This window comes from Trichechus manatus, unplaced genomic scaffold (assembly GCF_000243295.1).
Source record: "Trichechus manatus latirostris isolate Lorelei unplaced genomic scaffold, TriManLat1.0 scaffold00061, whole genome shotgun sequence".
NCBI classification, from domain to species: domain Eukaryota; kingdom Metazoa; phylum Chordata; class Mammalia; order Sirenia; family Trichechidae; genus Trichechus; species Trichechus manatus.
In genome coordinates, this window is record NW_004443997.1 from 7358938 (window position 1) to 7380579 (window position 21642).

At 44.1% G+C, this 21642-nt stretch overlaps 1 pseudogene; it reads left to right on the plus strand.

Annotated features, from left to right (window-relative positions):
• Positions 1 to 463: 463 nt before the first annotated feature.
• On the plus strand, positions 464 to 992 carry LOC101342005 (ferritin light chain pseudogene; annotated as a pseudogene).
• The last annotated feature ends 20650 nt before the right edge of the window (positions 993 to 21642 follow it).

Here is a 21642-nt window from a genome sequence, read left to right on the forward strand (position 1 = left end):
CAACCTTTTGGCTAGTAGTCGAGTGCTGGACCTTTTGCACCACCTAGGAACTCCCAAATGAATGATAAATAGTATTAAATATCTACTCCAAAGGGTTATTGCAAAGATGAGATGAGCAAGTGTTAGTACTACTTCCAAATATCAGCCAAAGAAAACCCTATGGATCACAATGGTCTGAGCCTGCTAGGTATGGGGTCATCATGAGTCAGGAGCCCACTCCATGACAGCTAACGACAATAATGATAAACCTAAAAATGAGTCTCAAGCATATCCGACAGTCCCGCAGTCTGTCTCTTGCTTCTACAGTGTTTGGACAGAACGGACCGGGGACTCCCCACCTGCAGCCTCCAACCACCCTCCAATCTCTTCTCCAGGAACAAACTCCAAGGCCATCTTGTCGACCATCCCATTTCCGGGAGCAGTTTACACCGTTTTTTTGTGGTTAGCTCCTAATCCTCCACCAATGGTGGGCTCCCAGATTGGTCAGAATTATTCTGCTGAAGCGTAGGCTGGCGTCAACTGCCTGGTCAGTCTGCGTCTAAGGGCCTCGTACACCTACCTCTCTGTGGGCATCTATTTCGACCGTGACAACGTGGCCTTGGAAGGCATGGGACACTTCTGAGAATTAGCCAAGCAGAAGCGAGAGGATGCCCAGCGTCTCTTGAAACTGCAAAACCAGCGTGAGGCTGCCGCGACCTGTTCCAACATGTGCAGAAGCCTCCCAAGCTGAGTCGGGTAGAACCCTGGATGCCAGGGAAGCCACCATAGCCCTGCAGAAGAGCCTGAACTGGGCTGTTTGGGGTCTGCATGCTGTGGGCTCCACCTGCACAGACCCCCATCTCTGTGACTTTCTGGACAGCCATTTCCTAGATGAGGAGGTGAAACTCTTCAAGAAGATGGGAGACCGCGTGACCAACCTCCACAAGTTAGCTGGCCTCCAGGCCCGGCCGGGTGAGTATCTCTTCGATAGGCTCCGCCTGAAGCATGACTAGAGCCCCCCGAGGGGAGGGGGGCCTTCTGTATCGCCCTGCCGTCCAGCTTCTGCCTGAGCCTCTCCGTCCAGCCATAAGGCAAGTTTTAAACCATCCTAGAGTCCGCCCCAAGCCTGGACCAAGTGGAAACAATAAAGCTTCTTTTGCAGGGAAGAAAAAAAAAAAAACACCCTAGTAAATGAGCAGATGATCTAGTACTTTAAAAGAGGAAAGACAATAAGGTACCGCATGATCAGGAAGACCAGGTGTGCCGGGGGTGGGCAGGGGTAGGGTGCAGGCTGAGGTTGTGATGTTATTAAGGTGGTCAGGAAGGGCCTCCTTGCAAAGACGAACTCTGAGGAAAGACTTGAAGGAGGTGAGGAAGTGAGCCAAGCAGATGCCCAGGGGAAGAGCATTCTAGGCAGAGACGACAGCTGGAGCAAAGCCCTGGACATGAGTGGGGCAGGCGCGTTCAAAGAAGGGCAAGGAAGCCAGAAATGGTAGGATCAAGGAGAAGAGTTGCAGCAGATGAGGTTAGTTAGAGAAAAAGCCTGGACAGAACAAGCAGGGTCTTGTGGGCCACAGTAACGACTTGGGCTTCGCCTCTGAGTGAGAAGCTGGCTTTGAGCAGGGGAGTGACATGCCCTGACTTCTATTTAACAGCTAGGGTGAGGCAGATGAGGCATTCTCCTACAGCCAAAACCCTCAGTAATGAAGAAAAATAACATTCGGATGCCAGTTTTTAAAAAATAAAATGAATTTAAAAAAAAATCCAACATGAACAAAACATCAAAGTTTTAAGTGAAGACAGGCTTTAATACTGCTGATTTTTCCTTTTGCCTCGGGCTCTGCGTGGCTCAGCCCAGACCTGGGCAGCTGATGAGAGGTGACTGACGGTGAGCACGAGAGAATGTGGTCAGGAAACGCTGGAACAGTCCAGATTAGAAGGAACTGGGCAGGGCCAAGCTGGGAGCAGCCAGGGTGGGCGGAAGTGGTCGGATCCCGGAAATAGGCTGAAAATAGCACAACAGGACTCCGGACAGACTGGATGTGGAGATCTGGAAAAAAGAGAGAAGTCAAGAGTGACTCCAAGGTTGTTGAGCTGAGCAATTAGAAGGAGATAATATAAAATGCCTAGAAGCTAAAGCTAGCACATGGTAGGTACTCAGTACATCTGTGCATCCTTCCCCTTTATCTGCCTTGGTCCTCCGTGTGGGACTCCCTGTGCAGCCAAATCAGGGATCACATCTTGGGTGTGTGTATGTATTTGTATGTGTGCGGACATATGTATGTTTGTGTGTATACACAGCACACACACACACACACACAGGGATGACTGTAAGCCTGGCAGTGTGTGTCTGATCTAATTGACTTGAAACAAGAATGCACTTGTAAAGCACTCAGCGCATCGTTGTTGTTAGGCGCTGTCAAGTTGGTTCCGACTCATAGCAACCCTATGTGCAACAGAACGAAACACTGCCAGGTCCTGAGCCATCCTGACAATCCTTGCTATGCTTGAGTCCATTGCTGCAGCCACCGTGTCAATCCATATTGCTGAGGGTCTGCCTCTTTTTCGCTGACCCACTACTTTACCAAGCAGGATGTCCTTGTCCAGGAATTGGTCCCTCCTCATAACGTGTCCGAAGTATGTGAGAAAAAGTTTTGCCATCCTTGCTTCTAAGGAACATTCTGGCTGTACTTCTTTCAAGATAGATTTGTTCGTTCTTCTGGTAGTCCTTGGTATATTTAATATTCTCCACCAACACCATAATTCAAATGCATAAATTCTTCTTTAGCATGCATATGAGGTGACTGAAAACACCATGGCCTGGGTCAAGGGCACCTTAGTCCTCAAAGTGACATCTTTGCTTTTTAACACTTTAAAGAGGTCTTTTGCAGCAGATTTGCCCGATGCGATGCATTGTCTGATTTCTTGACTGCTGCTTCCATGGGCGTTGATTGTGGATGAAAATGAAAAACGAAATCCTTGACAACTTCAATCTTTTCTCCATTTATCACGATGTTGCTTACTGGGCTCAGTAAAGACAGCCACTGCTGCTACCATGATTATTAAATATCTGTTGAGTAAATAATTGCCCTTTTGGATAGATCTAATATTTTTCTGGCTCTCCTTGCTTGGGATAATAAATCTGTGCTACCTCAGTTGACTCCACAAGGATAAAAGAAGTTCTTCTCAGCCAGAGAAATGTCCTTCGCATTAACAGCAAAAGCAAAATAAAACAAAACAGCTCTCCTAGTGCAAGCGTTTCATAAGTGGAAACGTAAGGGCAGGTTAAACAGTTGCCACAATGAAGTTCTGTGAAAGCTCTTGAGCCCCAAAGTGCCCACAACCATCTCATCCCAAAGCAAAAGTTCTCAATGGGGCTGGTGCTGCACCCCTAGAGGGAGATCTGGAAATCTGTAGGGGTGGTTTAACTTGTTACTAGGTCTGGGGTGTGTAACTCACTCACACAAATGTCCTGTCAGTTATTTACCTACATGAAAAATAAATGTATTATAATCATCTGAATCTAACTCCTGTACATATAAACACAAAATTATTTTTTGCATGGTTTAAGTATACATTCCATCCCCCCATCTGTCAGTTTGTTATACTGTGGTGTCTTGCATGTTACTGTGATGCCGGAAGCTATGCCACCAGTATTTCAAATATTAGCAAGGTCACCCATGGTGGACAGGTTTCAATGGAGCTTCTAGACTAGGACTAGGAAGAAAGGCCTGGTGATCTACTTCTGAAAATTAGATAATGAAAACCCTATGGATCGCAATAGAATATTGCCCAATGTAGTGCTGGAAGATGAGCAACAAAACGTTGTCCTGTTGTACATAAGGTCTCCATGAGTTGTAGCCAAGAGCAACGAACACCAAGTATACATTGAATCTTAAGGGACTATAACTACTGAGTAAACTGAGCAAAGGTTGTTCTTTTCTTTGTTACCAGAAGTTGTATACTTTTTCAGAAAATTGGGTCATTGATAGCAACACCGTGCATGGTTTATTTTTGTAGGTGACAGGACCCATCTGCACAAGTTTGCCTTTGTAGCTGTGGCAGCCACAGTGATTATACACAGAAGCAATTATCTGGCTATATCATTGTTTTCTAGTAGAGTCATATCCAAGCATTTACATACTGAAATATATGCTATCTTATTACAGACTACTTTCACTTTATTTTCTGTTACAATACTGCTAGGACATTATACGGATTGTTTGAAGCTATATGTATATATAGATTATCTTATCTATGAGATTCATTTCAGGATAGTAAAGAGGGTGTTATAATAATTTTTTTTCTTTTATAAAAAGACACATTGAGTCTGAGCTGACCGAGGACAAATGTCTGGCCTAAACAGCTACTGTGCAGCCTTAGAAAAGTGTGTCCTGTGGATTTGAGCACAATTATTGCCAGGTCTCCCTGTGTTGCAAGAAAAGCTGAGCATCCAGATGTTTACCTGCAAGCTTCTGACTTTTACATAAATGGTAAATAATTTTTTAAATATTAAACACTACGTAGGCCAAATAATCACATCTTTGGGCTAGATGTGACCAAATTTTGATCTTGTCTTTAAAACAAGATGTGTTTAATGGAGAAACCAGGAGAGATGTGTGAACCTCTCCAGTGCGCATAGTATGATCATTCAGGCAGCCAAGAATTAAATACATACACTGGGGAGTATTATACCTACTGTTGTCAGCTGCCATCAAGTTGATTCCAATTCATGAGACCCTGTGTGTGTCACAGTAGAACTGTGCTCCATAGGGTTTTCAAGGCTGCGACCTTCCAGAAGCAGATCCCCAGGCTTTCCTCAGAGACACCTCTGGGTGCGTTCGAACTGCCAACCTTTTCGCTAGTAGTTGAGCACTTAACCGGGGACTCCTTTATACACTTTATGATGCTTAATTTCACAAGCAGCCTCTAAGTGAAGTACTGTGTGCCCATGTCACAGATGAGAAAACTGAGGGTTGGAAAGGGGAACTGACTTGGCTCAAAAGGTGAAGTCAGGATTCTGACTCAACTCTGAAGTCTTGTTACTACTTACAGTAATTAAAACCAAGCAGTTGTCCTTGAGTTGACTGACTCATGGTGACCCTACGGGTGTCAGAGTAGAGCTGTGCTCCGTAGGGTTTTCAGTGGCTGATTTTTCAGAAGTAGATCATCAAACCTTTCTTCCGGGGTGCCTATGAGTAGCAGCCTAGTGTGTAAACCATTCGCATCACCCAGGAACTCCAATTACAGTAACTACTGCCCCCACCCCAAAATTTGGTACCTACTATTTACCCAGCAGGAGCCTTGGTGGCACAGTAGTTAAGAGCTCGGCTGCTAACCAAAAGGTCAGCAGTTCAAATCCACCAGCTGCTCCTTGGAAACCCTATGGGGCAGTTCTACTCTGTCCTATAGGGTCGCTGTGAGTCAGAGTCAACTTGATGGCAATGGGATTTACCTGGCACAGTGCACAGTGCATTATAAATATTCTCTTGTCCAGTCAGTACTGTAACCATGTTTTGAGGCGTATATTTTTAAAGATGGTGAATCTGAGGCTCAGGGATGATCATTTGTAGCCAAAAAGCAGCAGGGTAATCTCGGCCAGGTCTAGCTAATTCCAACCACAATTGCTATACTGCCTCTCAGAGAGAAATAAAAAAAGCACTAATAATAGTGCGGGTTATTCACTGAGCTCTTTCTACATGTCAGGTACTTTATTCATCTTGTCTACACCAGAGATCGTCAACCTTAATTACACGTGAGAGTCACCAGGGAAATTTAAAAAATATTGATGGCTGGGTCTCACTCCCATGAATACTCATTGGTCTGTTATGTGACCTGGGCGTCAGGATTTGTAAAATCCACCCTCCAGGTGATTAGAATAATTGGTTTAACCCACGCAACTACCTTTGGGCCAGGTCAATGGTTCTCACCGCTAAAGATGCACTGGAATCACCTGGGGGTTTTCTTTGGTTACAGATGCCCAGGCCCCACCCCCAAAGATTTTTTCAGCTGGTCTGGGAGCGGGCCCATTCATTAGTGCAGATGAAAGTCTCCGAGGTCGGGGAGGAAGGAGTGGGCAGTTATTGCTTAAGGGGTGCTGGCTTTCTGTTTGGGATGATATAAAATTTTTTTTGGAAATGGACAGTGGTGATGGTTGCAACCGCATGATGAATATGATAAATGTTACTGAATTGTAAACTCAAGAGTGGTTGAAACAGCAAATTTTTTGTGATATCTATTTTACCACAAAAAAAAAAGAAAGCTTCCCAGGTGATTCTAATTTGCAGCCATCGGCTGAGGCTCAAACAATGCCCCATTTTACTGATGACATAACTGAGGCTCACAAAAGTAAAGTGACTTAACCAAGGTCATAAAAACCAAAGCAAACCCGTTGCCATCGAGTCATTTCCCACTTACGGCGACCCTACAGGACAGAGTAGAACTGCCCCATAGGGTTTCCAAGGAGCAGCTGGTAGATTTGAACTGCTGACCTTTTGGTTAGCAGCCGAGCTCTTAACTACTGTGCCACCAGGGCTCCACCCAAAGTCATGTACTTAGTAAGTTGTGCTTTTAGCCACCATTCTAGGATATCTTGAAAAAAGAAACCCTCTTTCCTTGTTATTAAATGAAGATTGTTGCTAGAACCTTCTTCAAGTTCTTTACCCCCTCTATTGGTTTCCTGCTGCTGCTATAACAAATTACCACAAACTTTGTGCTTCTAGAGGGCACCCAAGCTATGGTGGCACAGTGGTTAAAGCACTCACCTGCTAACTGAAAGGTCGGTGGTTTTAACCCACCAGGAGTTCTGCTGGAGAAACATGTGGCAGCCTGCTTCTGTAAAGATTCAAGATTACAGCCTTGGAGATCCTATACAGTAGTTATACTCTGTCGTGTAAGGTCATTATAGGATCACTATGAGTCAGAATCAACTCGATGGCAATGGTTTTTTTTAGAGGGTACCCACATTGCTTGGCTCATGGCCCCTTCCATCTTCAAAGCCAGCAGCAGCAGGTAAAGTCCTTCTCATGCTCCATCACTCTGACACTCACTCTTGTGACTCCCTCTTCCACATTTAAGGACTCTTGTGATTGGAGCCCTGGTAGTGCAGTGGGTAAGAGCTCAGCTGCTAACGAGAAGGTCGGCAGTTCGAATTCACCAGCTGCTCCTTGGAAACCGTATGGGACAGTTCTACTCTGTCTGATAGGGTCACTATGAGTCCGAATCAACTTGATGGCAATGGGTTTGGTTTTTTGGTTTGGTGATTGTATTGGGCCCACCTGGAACATTCAGAATAATCTCCCTACCTTAAGGTCAGCTGATTAGCAACCTTAACTCCATTTGCTTCCTTAACTCCCCTTTGGTAACATATTCACAGGTTCTGAAAAGTAGGACATGGATATCTTAGGGAGGCCATTATTCTGCCTACCATCCTTCCTTTCTCACTACAGAGGTGGCTTCACCCACAGCCAAAGAATCAGCCAAGCCCAGTACCCAGGAGCAGTGTGACCACTGATTGCTACTTCTGACTTCACAGCACCCAAGGAAACAGCCCAGTAAGTAGGGCAAAAGTCAACACAATTGTTTGGCATCACATAGATCTAGTTTTCCACTCTTCAGTCATCCACAGGCATCACTGGCTTAATAGTGATTTTTGACACCAGCTTGGTCAGCATTGTTAGGCAACAGTCAAACTTGCACCACAGAGAAGGAAAAGAGACACCTTCCTATCAAGCCTGAGAATCACAGAATCTCAGGGCAAGTATGGCCCTTAAAGGCCATCACAGAACAACTCACCATCTGTCCCCCCTCTCAAAATGGCCATAATGAATTTACTAGACTCCTCCAGGGACAGGGAGATCATTAGCTCTTAAGCAGCCCACTTCACCTTTAAACAGTTTTCTTATAAAGGGCCTACTTACTACACAGCTAATGGAAATTTTGAGATAGATCTGCTTGTACTAACAGGGAAGAATCTCCAAGACAAATTATTAAGGATAAAAAGCAAGCTGAAGGACCATACATTTAGTATTATCTAATTATTTAGGGAAAAAAAAAAGTCTTTTGAGTGCGTCCTTAATTACATAAAAAATCTGGAATCATAAAAACAAATAATTAACAGTGGCTAACTTTAATGGATAAAGAGAAATTCAGAGGGAATAAGTACATATTTTTCTGAATTGCCAGGATACATACCTCCTAGGTTGTTATGAGAATAAAATGAGATAAAGCAAGTGAAATACTTAACCCGGGGCCTGATGTATAGCAACTACTCAATAAATGGAAACTAAATATTTTTTAGGAGTCCTTGGGTGGTGCTAATGGTTAAACTGCTTGGCTGCTAACTGAAAGGATAGAGTTTTGAGTCCACTCTGAGGCACCTTGGAAGAAAGGCCTGGAAATCTACTTCATTGAAAACCAACCATCGAAAACCCTGTGGAGCACAGCTGTAACAGACACACATGGGGTTGCTGTCAATCAGAACTGACTTGACGGCAACTAGTACTGGTATATATTTTTTAATCATAGAAAAGGTCCAAAAGGATGTCAGCATTGATTACTTGTGGGTCATTTTTTTTTTCTTCTTCTTGTATGTTTTTGATTTTTTTTTCTACAATGGGCATTTATTAGTTATCAACATGAAAGAAAAAGAAATCACTTCCGTATCAGCTCAGAATGCATTTGGCTGCAAGTAACAGAAAACCTAACTAACAGTGACTTAGACATAAAAGAGTTTGTTTTTATCACTTAACAAGATGGCTAGAATTAGGTGGCTGCTGTCATTAGTTCAGTCATCAGAGACCCACGCCCATTTGGCATATTGATATTCATCCTCATACGTGTCACTTCATGGTTTCAAGATGACCACTGTATTTGTAGACATCAAATCCACTTTCAAAGCAGAAAAAGCAAAGAAACATGGTGCCAGCTGTGTTTTTCCCTTTTATTGGGAAATAACCTTTTTCCTAGAAGCACTCACAGCAGACTTCCATTTTAGGTCTCACTGACCTGATTTGTGTTGCTTCTAGCTGCAAAGGAGGCTGGCAAAGTAAAGAACAAGATTGTCCTAATTGGCTTCAATTAGGCATGTCTCAGAAACCCTGTGTGGCATAGTGGTTAAGAGCTACAGCTGCTAACCAAAATGTCAGCAGTTCGAATCCACCAGGCACTCCTTGGAAACCCTATGGGGCAGTTCTACTCTGTCCTATAGGGTCGCTACGAGTTGGAGTTGACTCGACGGCAATGGGTTTGGTTTGGTTTTGGTTTAGTCATGTCTCATAGTGCACAGTTGGGTGCCACTGCCAGAAACAAAAATGGGGTTCTGCTCTCAAAGAAGAAGGGGGTTTAGATATTGGGTAGACAAGTGTCTGTTACACCTTCCATTTATGGAGGCTAAATCCTCATCCGCCAAAATATCCACCATTGATCCTAGCTGTCCTTTACAAAAATGCATGCATTATTAATAACTCCACTTATAGGCTGCTTACAGCGTGACATACAACTTATTTAAAATCTCATGGCGAACCCAGCAGGGTCAAAGCTGGGATTTACAGACTTCCATCTGTGGAGACAAGTAATGACCCTTCCCCCAAGTAGTTATTTACATCCAACTGAAATAGAAGACAAAGGACAAGTTGAATCCTATCCACAGTTGGGATTTATACATGTTCAAGCATTGTCTGACAGAGCAATGGACAAGGGGGAGCAGGCAATGGAAGCCCAGCTGTAGGAAGGGATGGCTGAGGTCCTGAGAGAAATTTCATCATAAAAGGAAAGGGAGTGATACACAGAAGACTCAACAACAAAGTCTGCAGGGCACAGGGAGGTGGGAATTCCAAGGAAAATGCAACGGCTGGAAGTTGTCATTGCCCAAATCATGGTATATATATGTGTGGGAGTGTGTGTATCCTGGGCAGAAAAAGGGCTGAGTATCTGTAACACTTCAGATACCCATGAGTGTCTCACACATTCTCTCCTTCTCATATAACTCTGTTCTCTACTCTCTCTGACAAATCTATGTCTTTTCAGAAGAAAATCCTGCCATCTCTTCTCTGCTTCTTCACTCACTAATTAGCACATTCTGCATTTGACCCTGGGGGAGGAGAGAAGGAAATGATACCTATACCACAATGCCAAAAATCTCCCCAAGAGAACGAGAGGCGGGGAGAATGTTATGTTACGATTTACATACGTAATTTTTGTCTCTGCTTTTTATGCAAGACACCTTTCACTAATTCGGTCATTCAACAAATATTTATATGTGCCAGGCACAATTTTTGGCACAGGGGTATGAAAATGGTAATACATGGTCCCTGCTCTTAGGAGTTTACCCTCATCCCCTCCTATGTCAGCCACTTTCCAGGAGAGAGGGTACCCTAGATCACCCAGGACCCAGGCTAGGGGCAGATGCTCAGTCTTCCAGAAAGTTCTCCTGAAGATCCCAGGTAGAGGGTGGGATTTCAGCCTGGATGACTAATGCTAGCCTCTCTGTAACCGTCTAGGGAAACGAAGACACTGAGCTGACAGTGGCCTTGGCAGAGCCAGAGAGAGATCCCAACACATTTATCACCAGCCCAGAGCTGCTGTTCAGCCCCACTGACCTGTAAAATCCACACTAAACTCAGGGCTGGCTCTTCAGCTTCTGAATTTGATTTAGGCCCCAGTTAAGGCCCCCAAGGCCTGGAACTGACAAATCACCATTTCCCTGGACCGTTCTACTTAACACAGAGGTTTGAAGAGTACTAGAAGCCAGAGGGGAAGGCCAGGCTGGCCTCAGCTCCTAGGCATAGAGCCAAGGGGCCAGGAGGTTCCCTACCTCTCAAAATACCTCCTCAGCTTGGCACTTCTGCCCACAGTACTCATCACATTTGCAATTATTATACCAGAATCTGCCTCCTCGGAATGAAAATACGCTCTATGTAGGCAAGGGCCACATCTGACTCATTTATGGCTGTACCCCAAGCACCAAGCCCAGTGTGGTCACATAGTAAACCAAAAAAAAAAAAAACCAAAACAAAACCCGTGGTTGTCAAGTCGATTCCAACTCACAGTGACCCTATAGGACAGAATAGAGCTGCCCCATAGGGTTTCTAAGGAGCAGCTGGTGGATTCAAACTGCTGACTTTTTGGTTAGCAGCGGAGCTCTTAACCAATGTGCCATCAGGGCTCCGGTCACAGCAGGTACTCGATAAATATCTGTTGATTTCATCATATGTGCTATTACTTTCAAAACATATCCCGAGGAAAAACAGAGTGATAATAACAATATGTAGTCAACATTTACTAAGGACCAAGTATAGTGCCAAGTGATTTACATTCATTGTCTTGAACATGATGGCCATAATGTCACTGAACTATACATGTGAAGACTGTTGAAATGTCAAATGTTTTGTTACACATATACTTACCACAATTAAAAAAAAAAAAGTTGGAGAGACAGAATTTGTATCCTGACTTAGCCATTTTCCAAATGCATAACTTTGGGCAAGTGTTTTAACCTCTCTGAGCCTCGGTTTTCTAATCTGTAAAAGGGGCTAATAATAATAATAATAATACCAACCTCATATGCATGTGAAATGCATTGCAGAGGAACAATTTTTTTTATAAAAGAACCCAGATCTCAGTAGTTACCAAAATTTTAATTCAGCAATTAATTCAGCAGTTCAGCAATTCCATTTCTAGGAGTTTCTCCAAAAGTTTGCACAGCTGTAAAAAGACTGCTCACTGAAACACAGTTGGAAATCGAGAAAAGCTAGCAGCAACCTTCAACAGAGGAATGGTCGCGTTGATTATAGTACAGCAGACAATGGAACAAAATGCAGCCATCAAAAAGCATGAGGTTAACGTGGCAGATACGCACAGTGGAATAATAATTCAGCCATAAGAAGGAAAGAAATAGTGACACTTGCTATAGCATGGATGAACCTTGAAAACATTAGGCTCAGTGAAAGAAGCCAAATACAAAATGCCACATATTGTATAATTCCATTTGTATGAATGTCCAGAATAGGCAAATTGACAGAGACAGAGAGTAGAATAGTGGATGGCAGGGGCTGGGGGTGAAGGGGGATGGGGAGTGATTTCTAATGGAGTTTCTCTTTGGGGTGATGAAAATGTTCTAAATTGATTGTGATGATGGTTGCACAACTCTGAATATAACAAAAAAACGCTGCATACCTTAAATGGGTACGGGTATGGTATGTGAATTACATCTCAATAAAACTGTTATTAAAAAAAAAAAAAAAAAGACTGAGGCTATTTTAGTATCTGGGGTCCCTGGGTGGTGCAAATGGTTAACATGTTCAGCTGCTAACCATAAGGTTGGAGGTTCTAGTGTACCCAGAGGAGCCTCGGAAGAAAGGCCTGGCAATCTACTTCTGAGAAATCAGCCATTGAAAACCCTATGGAGCGCAGCTCTATTCTGACAGACAAGGGGTCCCAATGAGTCAGAACTGACTCCACGGCAACTTAAAGTTTGGATTGCTTGTTAGGCATCCAAGCATTGATGGGAAAAAGACCATTAAATCGTCAAGCAATAAGGGGAAGTGAGAGTGGGGAGGGGAGGTGGTTGCAACAAGCTGGGGTAGTGGGTGGTGGAGAGAAGACGAGAGATTCAGAGCTGGGAAAAGAGGAAGAATGACTGGGAAGTGGCAAGCAGGAGCAAGCAGGTGCAAGAGTACGAGGAGTGGAGAAGAAAACAGGCCCATCTGAGAGGGCTCTAGGGGAAGCAGTGTCCTCAGGACAAAGCTAAGTTACGGCAAGAAGGGAAAGACAGTATTTACAGAAGACGCTGTGACGTACTGCACCAGGTGCACACACCTTTTCCGGGAGCCTCTCACCCACTTGGGTGCAGATGTGCCAGCACCCACCCGCTCCTGTGCATTAGCAGCCCCAATTTTGGGGTTTAAGGCTGCTGCCCAGCATTAGCCATCCGATCAGTTTTCATTACTGTTTATCCTCTTATTATTCTTCACGTCTGCAAGGTAATAAATGGAATTATGATGACATACACCATGACCATTTGCCAAGCTTGCCAAGCAAATTTGCTCCTTTGTCTCCAGCATAACTTATAGTGCCGTCTGACTGAGGAGACCAGAGTCTCAAAGCCATCTCTGCTGCTAATGTAATGTGTGACCTTCAGGAAGTCCCTGCCTGCTTTGACCTCAGCTTCTGCCTGTATAAAATTCACAAGAAGCATGTAGGCTTCAATAATAGTGAATAGTTTGGGATCAGACAAACCTAGTAACTTAACATCTATGCTTTGGCCTGCCCAGTATTCATAACTTCTTCTGATAATGGTACCCTGATTTTCTTTAAGGGACCTCCCCCTGCTGCCACATACACACACACACACACACACACACACATATACATACACACACACTCTTGATGTACAGGTGGAGCTGATAAGCCAGCCCCCAGATCCAGGCTTGGCCAATCAGAACCACAAGAATTTGTTTTGAGATGTACATATGACCCAATTAATGTAAATGGACATCAACCCTGAGCTTCTCGTTGAAACCAGTAGGAGAAAAAAATGTTCTCTTCTGCCAGATGGCTAAGCTAGCAGACTATAAGCCTGCAGCTGCTTGGGGCCATCTTGCTCCCATGAGACTCGGGTCAAATTGTGAAGAGCTTTGCATGCTGTGCTAAGAAGTATGCCAACATCATCCTGCAGTTGAGGGCTTCTCCAATTTTTCCACCAATGTATCTACAGACAGCAGAGAAGGAACAAATTTGGCAGCTGTCCATCCTAACGTGCTGACTTCAATGACTTCAGCTCTTGTCTTAGCTTGTATATGTGGATGTGTATTTTAATTATTTGTTTTAATATTTAATAAATTCCTGTATCCTTGGGAAATCTTAACGTTGTTAGCCCTAGGAAGATTCTCCCTGTTTGCCCTGTGGCTTTCAGTTCTTCTGGTTCACTGTCATGAATCTTCAAAGATACAGGTGCCCCACTGAGGGCTATGGGGACCATGGTCTGGGGGAACATCTAGCTCAAATGGCATAACATAGTTTATAAAGAAAATGTTCTACATTCTACGTTGGTGAGTAGCGTCTGGGGTCTTAAAAGCCTATGAGCAGCCATCAAAGATACTCCACTGGTCTCACCCCTTCGGGAGCAAGGGAGAATGAAGAAAACAAGATACAAGGGAAAGATTAGTCCAAAGGACTAATGGACCACAACCACCACAGCCTCCACCAGACTGAATGCAGTACAACTAGATGGTGTCCGGCTACCACCACTGACTGCTCTGACAGGGATCACAACAGAGGGTCTGGACAGGGCTGGAGAAAAATGTAGAACAAAATTCTAACTCACAAAAAGTGACCAGACTTACTGGCCTGACAGAGACTGGAGAAACCCTGAGAGTATTGTCCCCCGGACACCCTTTTAGCTCAGTAATGAAGTCACTCCTGAGGTTCACCGTTCAGCCAAAGATTAAACAGGCCCATAAAACAAAACGAGACTATTGGGGCACAACAGCCCAAGGACAAGGACTAGAAGGCAGGAGGGGACAGGAAAGCTGGTAACAGGGAACCCAAGGTGGAGAAGGGAGAGTGTTGACACATAAAACAATATACGTGCTAACTGTTCAAAGAGAAACTATTTGTTCTGTAAACCTTAATCTAAAGTACAATAAAAATTTTAAAAAAAAGATACAGGTGCCCCAGTTTGAGAAATACAGCTTTAAATAAGAGGCAGGCAATAAAGGATTTTGGGGAGTAGTGTGACATGATCTTAACTGTACATCTGGAAGATAACTCTGGGCCACCATACCCCTTGTCCATAATTTCCATTGTCAGGGTTGCAACAGATGTCCCTTAAATTCTATAAGACCCTTGAGAAAAGGTCAAGCCTGTGCCCTCACCCCAGTGCCCCCCGCCCCAGCTCCACTCACTCGCTCATGCCATAACTCCTTCCCACATCAAGTCAACTTTTCCCAAGGACATCAGAGCTCTCGCCTCTCCCATCAAGTTTTATTTCTCCATGGGGCTGCATGCTGCTGGGAGATAGCTACATGCCTGCTAAATTGCTTTGATACAGTTGATTGCGGGCCTTAGACTGCTGAGTTTTTCTGGAAGTTACGTTACAGCTTTGAACTGAAGTCTGTCTTAGCACCGACCTAATCCTCAAGAGACTCAACTCCCACTTCTTCAGTGTCACCCTGAAACGTTATGGAATCCCTATATTCTAGAGGAGTGATTCATAACTGTTTGGGGGTCGCAGACCCTTTTTAGAATCTGATGAGAGCTCGGGACCCCTCCAGCCAGAAAAATACACCTTGCACAAAATATTAGATGCATTTTCAAGAGCACTGTAACCCCTCCAAAACCCATTCTGAGACTAAGTTAAATAAAATCCATGGATGAGAATGTCAGAAGTGGATTAAATCTTAGAAATTCTCTGCCCTGGATGGTCCATTGAATAATGATAGCAATAATTATCCTTGTTATAAAAGCAATCATCGATTAAGTGTTTACTTTGTACTAGACTCCTTAGGATGCTCCTTACAGGCAAGGATGATGAGACAATGTCTCATGTACTTTGGACATGTTTTCAGGAGAGATCAGTCCCTGGAGAAGGACATTATGCTTGGTAAAGTAGAGGGTCAGCAAAAAAGAGGAAGACCCTCAACAAGATGCATTGACCCAGTGGCTGCAACAATGGGCTCAAGCATAACAACGATTGTGAGGATGGCTCAGGACTGGGCAAAGTTTCGTTCTGTTGTACGTAGGGTCGCTATGAGTTGGAACCAGCTTGACGGCACCTAACAACAACCTAACAACAACATGTACTAGGCACTCTGCTGAGGCTTTACATACATCAGGCCATTAAATCCTCACAATAACTCAGCCTAGTAGGTATTATTTCATCCCCACTCTCCAGAGGAGGTAACCGAGGATCTTTTGAGTCCAAATCAGCCAGTGAAAACCCTATGGATCACAACGGTCCAATCTGCAACAAAGCATGAGGATGGTGCAGGACCAGGTAGCGTTTTCTTCCATTGTGCATGAAGTCACCGTGAGTCAGGGCTGACTCGACGGCCGCTAACAGCAACGTTGTCCACGTGTCATTTTGTATTGTGCAAGTATATCTGTAAGATAAATTTTTAATGGGAGACCGCCAAGTGTCATGCGTTGTAGTATCTGCTAACAGATGCTGAGATAGACTGTGAGTTGCAAAATGTTTATTTGGAACATATGCCCATACAAAAACTTTTACATAAATGTTCTTAGCATCATTATTCATAATAGCCAAAAAGTAGAAACAACCCAAATGTCCATCAGCTTATGAATGGATAAATAAAATATGTCATATCCATAAAAAGGAATGAAGTACTGATACTCCGTGCTACCACATGGATGAACCTTGAAAACCTGCTAAGTGAAAGAAATCAGTCACAAAAGACCACATATCATATGAGTCCATATATACGAATTGTCCAGAATAGGCAAATCTGTAGAGATAAAAACTAAATCAGCGGTTGCCTAGAGCTGGGAGAGTGGGGGAAATGAGGAATAAATGCTAATGGGTGTGAGGTTTCTTTGAGGGGATAATGAAAACGTTCTAAAATTTTTTATGTTGTGGTGATGGTTGCACAGCCTTGTGAGTATACTAAAAACCACTGATTTGTACACTTTAAATGGGTAAATTGTATAGTATGTGAATTATATCTCAATAAAGCTGTTTTTAAAAATTTTATTAGGAGGGTCATAGTTTCATGGGACATACCAGTTAATTGGCCTAATAACGTTTTTAGTGCTTCTGTTCTACCTCCTAGTTCCTTGTATCATGCCTGGGGTCTTAAAGGCTTACAAGCAGCCATCCAAGGCTCAACAATTGGTCTCTATTCGCTTGGAACAAGAGAGGAAGAAGAAGAGTCAGGAATAGGAGGAGGAAATAGAATGTGTGGCTAATTGCCTCCATGAACAACTGCCTGCTTTGTCATGAGACCAGAAGAACTGAACGGTTCCTGGCTACCATTACTGAACATTTTGATCAAAGATCCTATAGAAGAATACTGATCAAAAGGGGGAAAATGCAGGACAGAATTTAAAATTCTCATGGACTCCACCCAGACTTTCTGGAGAAATGGAGGATGGATGAACCCCTGAAACTATTGCCCTGAGATAATCTTTAAGCCTTAAACCAAAAATATCCCCTGAAAGCTTCCTTAAACCAAACAATAATTTAGCTTACCTAGTAAAAAATGTCTGCCTCGTACATTAAGCTCTTTCAACAACTACCTACATAGGATCAAACTGATAACAGAAACTTGAAAAGTGAGATAGGAAGCTTAGGGGGCAGTGAGTTTGTGTTACTGAGGAGGAGTAACTCAGAAAACAAGGGTGAGAATGGTTGCACAACTCAAAGAATGTAATCAATGTACTGAATTGTACATAGAAACTGTTGACTTGGTGTATGTTTTGCTGTGTATATTCTCAACAGCAACAACAACAAAAACATTAATTAACTTACAAGAATGTTTACTAAGACTCAACACCTGTGAAGGAATGAGGGAAGAAGCAGGATTGGGCAGAGAAAGAAGACAAACTTCAGCGCAGGCCCAACGAAGCCCACCAAGCAGGCAGGGAATGACTGAATCAAAATGGCCGAGTCTTTATACCTGCACCTTGCTCAGCTCCTGGATGTTGGCTACCGTGGGAAGGGCATGACCTAGGGTGAGGCAGCTCTCTACAGCTGTGGAAGAAGCCCACAGCTGGATACCATCTGCTGATCACACTGCCACAGCTGGGCATCAAGTCTTTCCTTGAAGGGGCACCTGGAAGGCACATCTCCATGTCCACCTCATCAAGTCAAAAGGCAAATTGAAGTAATTTCTATAGCTATAACCTCACTACTCTATTGTCACTGTTATCATGGTCATTCAAGAATTCCCCAACCATTGGCACTATTTTTGCATCTAGCAGGTGGGATCCTATTGAACAACAACAGGAAATAAATTTTAAAAGACCACAATGAGGAGTATCTCAAATGCTACCTGAAAACACATTTCATTTTTTCCTGCAAGGATCAGGGAGCTGCAGCACGGTTTTGTTGTTTTCCAAAGAAAGCTGATACGATGTAAAGCTGTATTTTAGAATGCTTACTATAGTGACAGCATGCAAGATGGATGGGAAAGAGAAAACCCAGAAGACAGGCAGACTAATTAGTAGATTATTAAAACCACCCAGGTATGGGTGGTTGCCATAGAAAGGAAATGACGGGATAGAAGAAAGAAAGATGGTTCAATGCACCTGGAGGCTGATTGGACTTGCAAGTAAGGACGTGGGCAATTCCTTTTATTTCAAGCCCAAGAGCACTAGGAGACTGGTGGATCGTGTGGCCTTATCCCATCATGATACTGACCTCTCACACATCTTCTCCATCCACCCATTTCCCTCCATCTTCACTATCATCATCACCACCTTCTCTTGCCTAGACAACTCCAACAGCCTTCCTACTGATCTCCAAACATCCATTCTGGGAGATTCCTACAGTGTGTTCTCACAGCAACCAGAGGGACTGTCTTAAAACTTAAATCAGACACTGTCACTCTAAGGCTCAAAATCCTTCCATCACTCCTCACTGTCCTCAGGATAAACCATTAAAGCCCTTCAGTATGTGCCTCCTGCCCACCTCCCCAGCCTTGTTTCTTATCACCCACCACTCCTTTCCTTGCTGAACTTCTTTTAATTCTCTGAAAGCCCTAAGTTTCTTTTGCCTCTGGGCCTTCACACATGCCATTTGCTCCACATTCAACATATTCTGGGAGAAGGTCTTTGTCATCAATCTTCCCGTCTAGGAACTTCTCAGTGCAGGGACCACGTGCTCTTCTCCTGGCTCTTCTTTCTTGGTGGTATGGGTTCCCTGAGCTCATGGGGAGTTCCTTATAATCAGCTGACTGAGGAAGAGAAAACTCATGCTTAGTTTACAGACGGTTCTGCATGATATGCAGGCACCACTCAAAAGTGGTGAGTGGCAGCACTTTAGCCCCTTTCTGGACCTCCCTGAAGGACAGTGGTGAAGGGAAATCCTCCCGATGGGCAGAACTTTGAGCAGTGCATATGGTTGTTCACGTTGCTTGGAAAGAGAAATGGCCAGATGTGCTACTGTATACTGATTCATGGGCTGTGGCCAATGGTTTGGCTGGATGATCAGGGACTTGGAAGGAACATGATTGGAAAACTGGAGACAAGGAGGTATGGGGAAGAGATATGTGGATAGACCTCTCTGAATGGGCCAAAGAAGTGAAGACATTTGTGTTGCATGTGAATGCTCACCAAAGGGTGACCTCAGCAGACAAGGATTTTAACAATCAAGTGGATAGGACGACACGTTGTATGGAAACCACTCATCCTCTTTGCCCAGCCACTCCCATCATTGCCCAATGGGCTCATGAACAAAGTGGCCATGGTGGCAGTGATGGAGGTTATGCACGGGCTCAGCAACATGGACTTCCACTCACCAAAGCCATCTTGGCTACAGCCACTGTTGAGTGCCCAATCTGCCAGCAGCAGAGATCAACACTGAGTCCCTGATATGGCACCAACCCTTGAGGTGATCAACCAGCAACCTGGTGGCAGGTTGATTACATTGGGATGCTTCCATCATGGAAAGGGCAGCATTTTGTTCTTACTGGAATAGATAGTTACTCTGGATACAGACTTGCTTCCCTGCATGCAATGCTTCTGCCAAAACTACCATCCGCGGACTTACAGAATGCCTTATCCCCCATCATGGTATCCCACACAGCATCTCTTCGGATCAAGTAACTCACCGCACAGAAGATGAAGTGCAGCAATGGGCCCACGCTCATGGAATTCATTGGTCTTACCATGTTCCTCAACATCCTGAAGCAGCTGGCTTGATAAAATGATGGAATGGCCTTCTAAAGACACAATTCTGGCACCAGCTAGGTGGCAATACCTTGTAGGGTTGGGGAAATGTTCTCCAGGAGGTTGTCTATGCTCTAAACCAGCATCCAATATATGGTGCTCTTTCTCCCAAAGCCAGGATTCGTAGGTCTGGGAATCAATGGGTGGAAATGGGAGTGAAGCCACTCACTATTATCCCTAGTCACCCACTTGCAAAATGTTTGCTTCCTATCCCCACGGCCCTGTGCTCTGTGGGTCTAGAGGTCTTAGTTCCAAAGGGAGGAATGTTCCCACCAGAAGATACAACACTGATTCCACTGAACTGGAAGTTAAGAATGCCACCCGGCCACTTTAGGCTCCTCATGCCTCTGGATCAACAGGCAAAGAAGGGAGTTACTGTATTTGTTGATGGGATTGATCCTGATTACCAAGAGGAAGTTGAATTGATATTACATAATGGAAGTAAAGAAGAGTATGCCTGGAATACAGGAGATCCCTTAGGCTGTCTCTTAGTATTACCATGTCCTGTGATTAAAGTCAATGGAAAACTACAGCAACCCAATTCCAGCATGACTACTAATGGTCCGGACTGTTCAGGAATGAAGATTTGAGTCACTCCACCAGGCAAAGAACCACGACCAGCTGAAGTGCTTGCTGAGGGTAAAGGGAGTATGGAATGTGTGGTGGAAGAAGGTAGTTCTAAAATACCAGCTATGACTACGTGACCATTTGCAGAAACGAGGACTGTAATTCTTATGAGTATTTCTTCCTTGTATGTGTGCATTAAATATTTTTGTTTTCTTCACTTCTAAAATATAAGATGTCAACAGGGCTAGTGCATTGTCAGTTGTGCACATTAGGCACAAGTATGACTTTATAACTGTCTTTTAGAGATTGTGTATGGCTTAGGGAGATGTGTACGGGTGCCAAGTTGACAAGGGGTGGACTGTGATGGTTAACATGTATGTCAATGCCAACTTGGCTGGGCCATGATTCTCAGTGGTTTGGCAGTTACGATGTAGTTTGGTGGCAGCTATGTAATGATGTAATCACTTCATAATAAGATCTCATACAATGTAATCATCTCCATGAAGAGATCCGCTATGAGCAGCCAATCAGTTCAAAGCGAGTTTCCTTCAGGGTGTGGCCTGCATCCAATATATGTGGACTTTCTGGCAAAGCTTGCTGGCTTTTCCTTGCTCTGGATCTTGCAGCTGGCTCCTGTTCATATGACCTCCAGTTCTTGGGACTTGAGCTAGCAGCTTACCTGCTGATCTTGGGATTCATTGGCTTTCATGGTCTACGAGCCAGCAGCCTGCTGTCTTACCTGCCCATCTTGGGATTCACTGGCCTTTGTAGCCTGTGAGCCAGTGGCCTCCCGTCTTACCTGCCAATCTTGGGATTCATTGGCTTCCACAGCATGTGAGCCAGAGGCCTGCTGTCTGACCTGGCAATCTTGGGTTTGCCAGCCCCTGCAGCTACACAAGCCAGGAGAAGACTCCAGCCTGACCCATAGACTTGGGACTTTCCAGCCTCTACAACTGCGTGAGCCATTTCCTAGATATAAATCTCTCTCTATGTATCTGTGTATATATATGGGCCCTGGTGGTGCAGTGGTTAAGCATTTGGCTGCTAATCAAAAGGTCAGCAGTTCGAATCCACCAACCACTCTTTGGAAACCCTATGGGGCATTTCTACTCTGTCCTATAGGGTCGCTATGAGTTGGAATTCACTCGACGGCAACAGGTTTATTTGTTTTTTGGTATATATATATATATA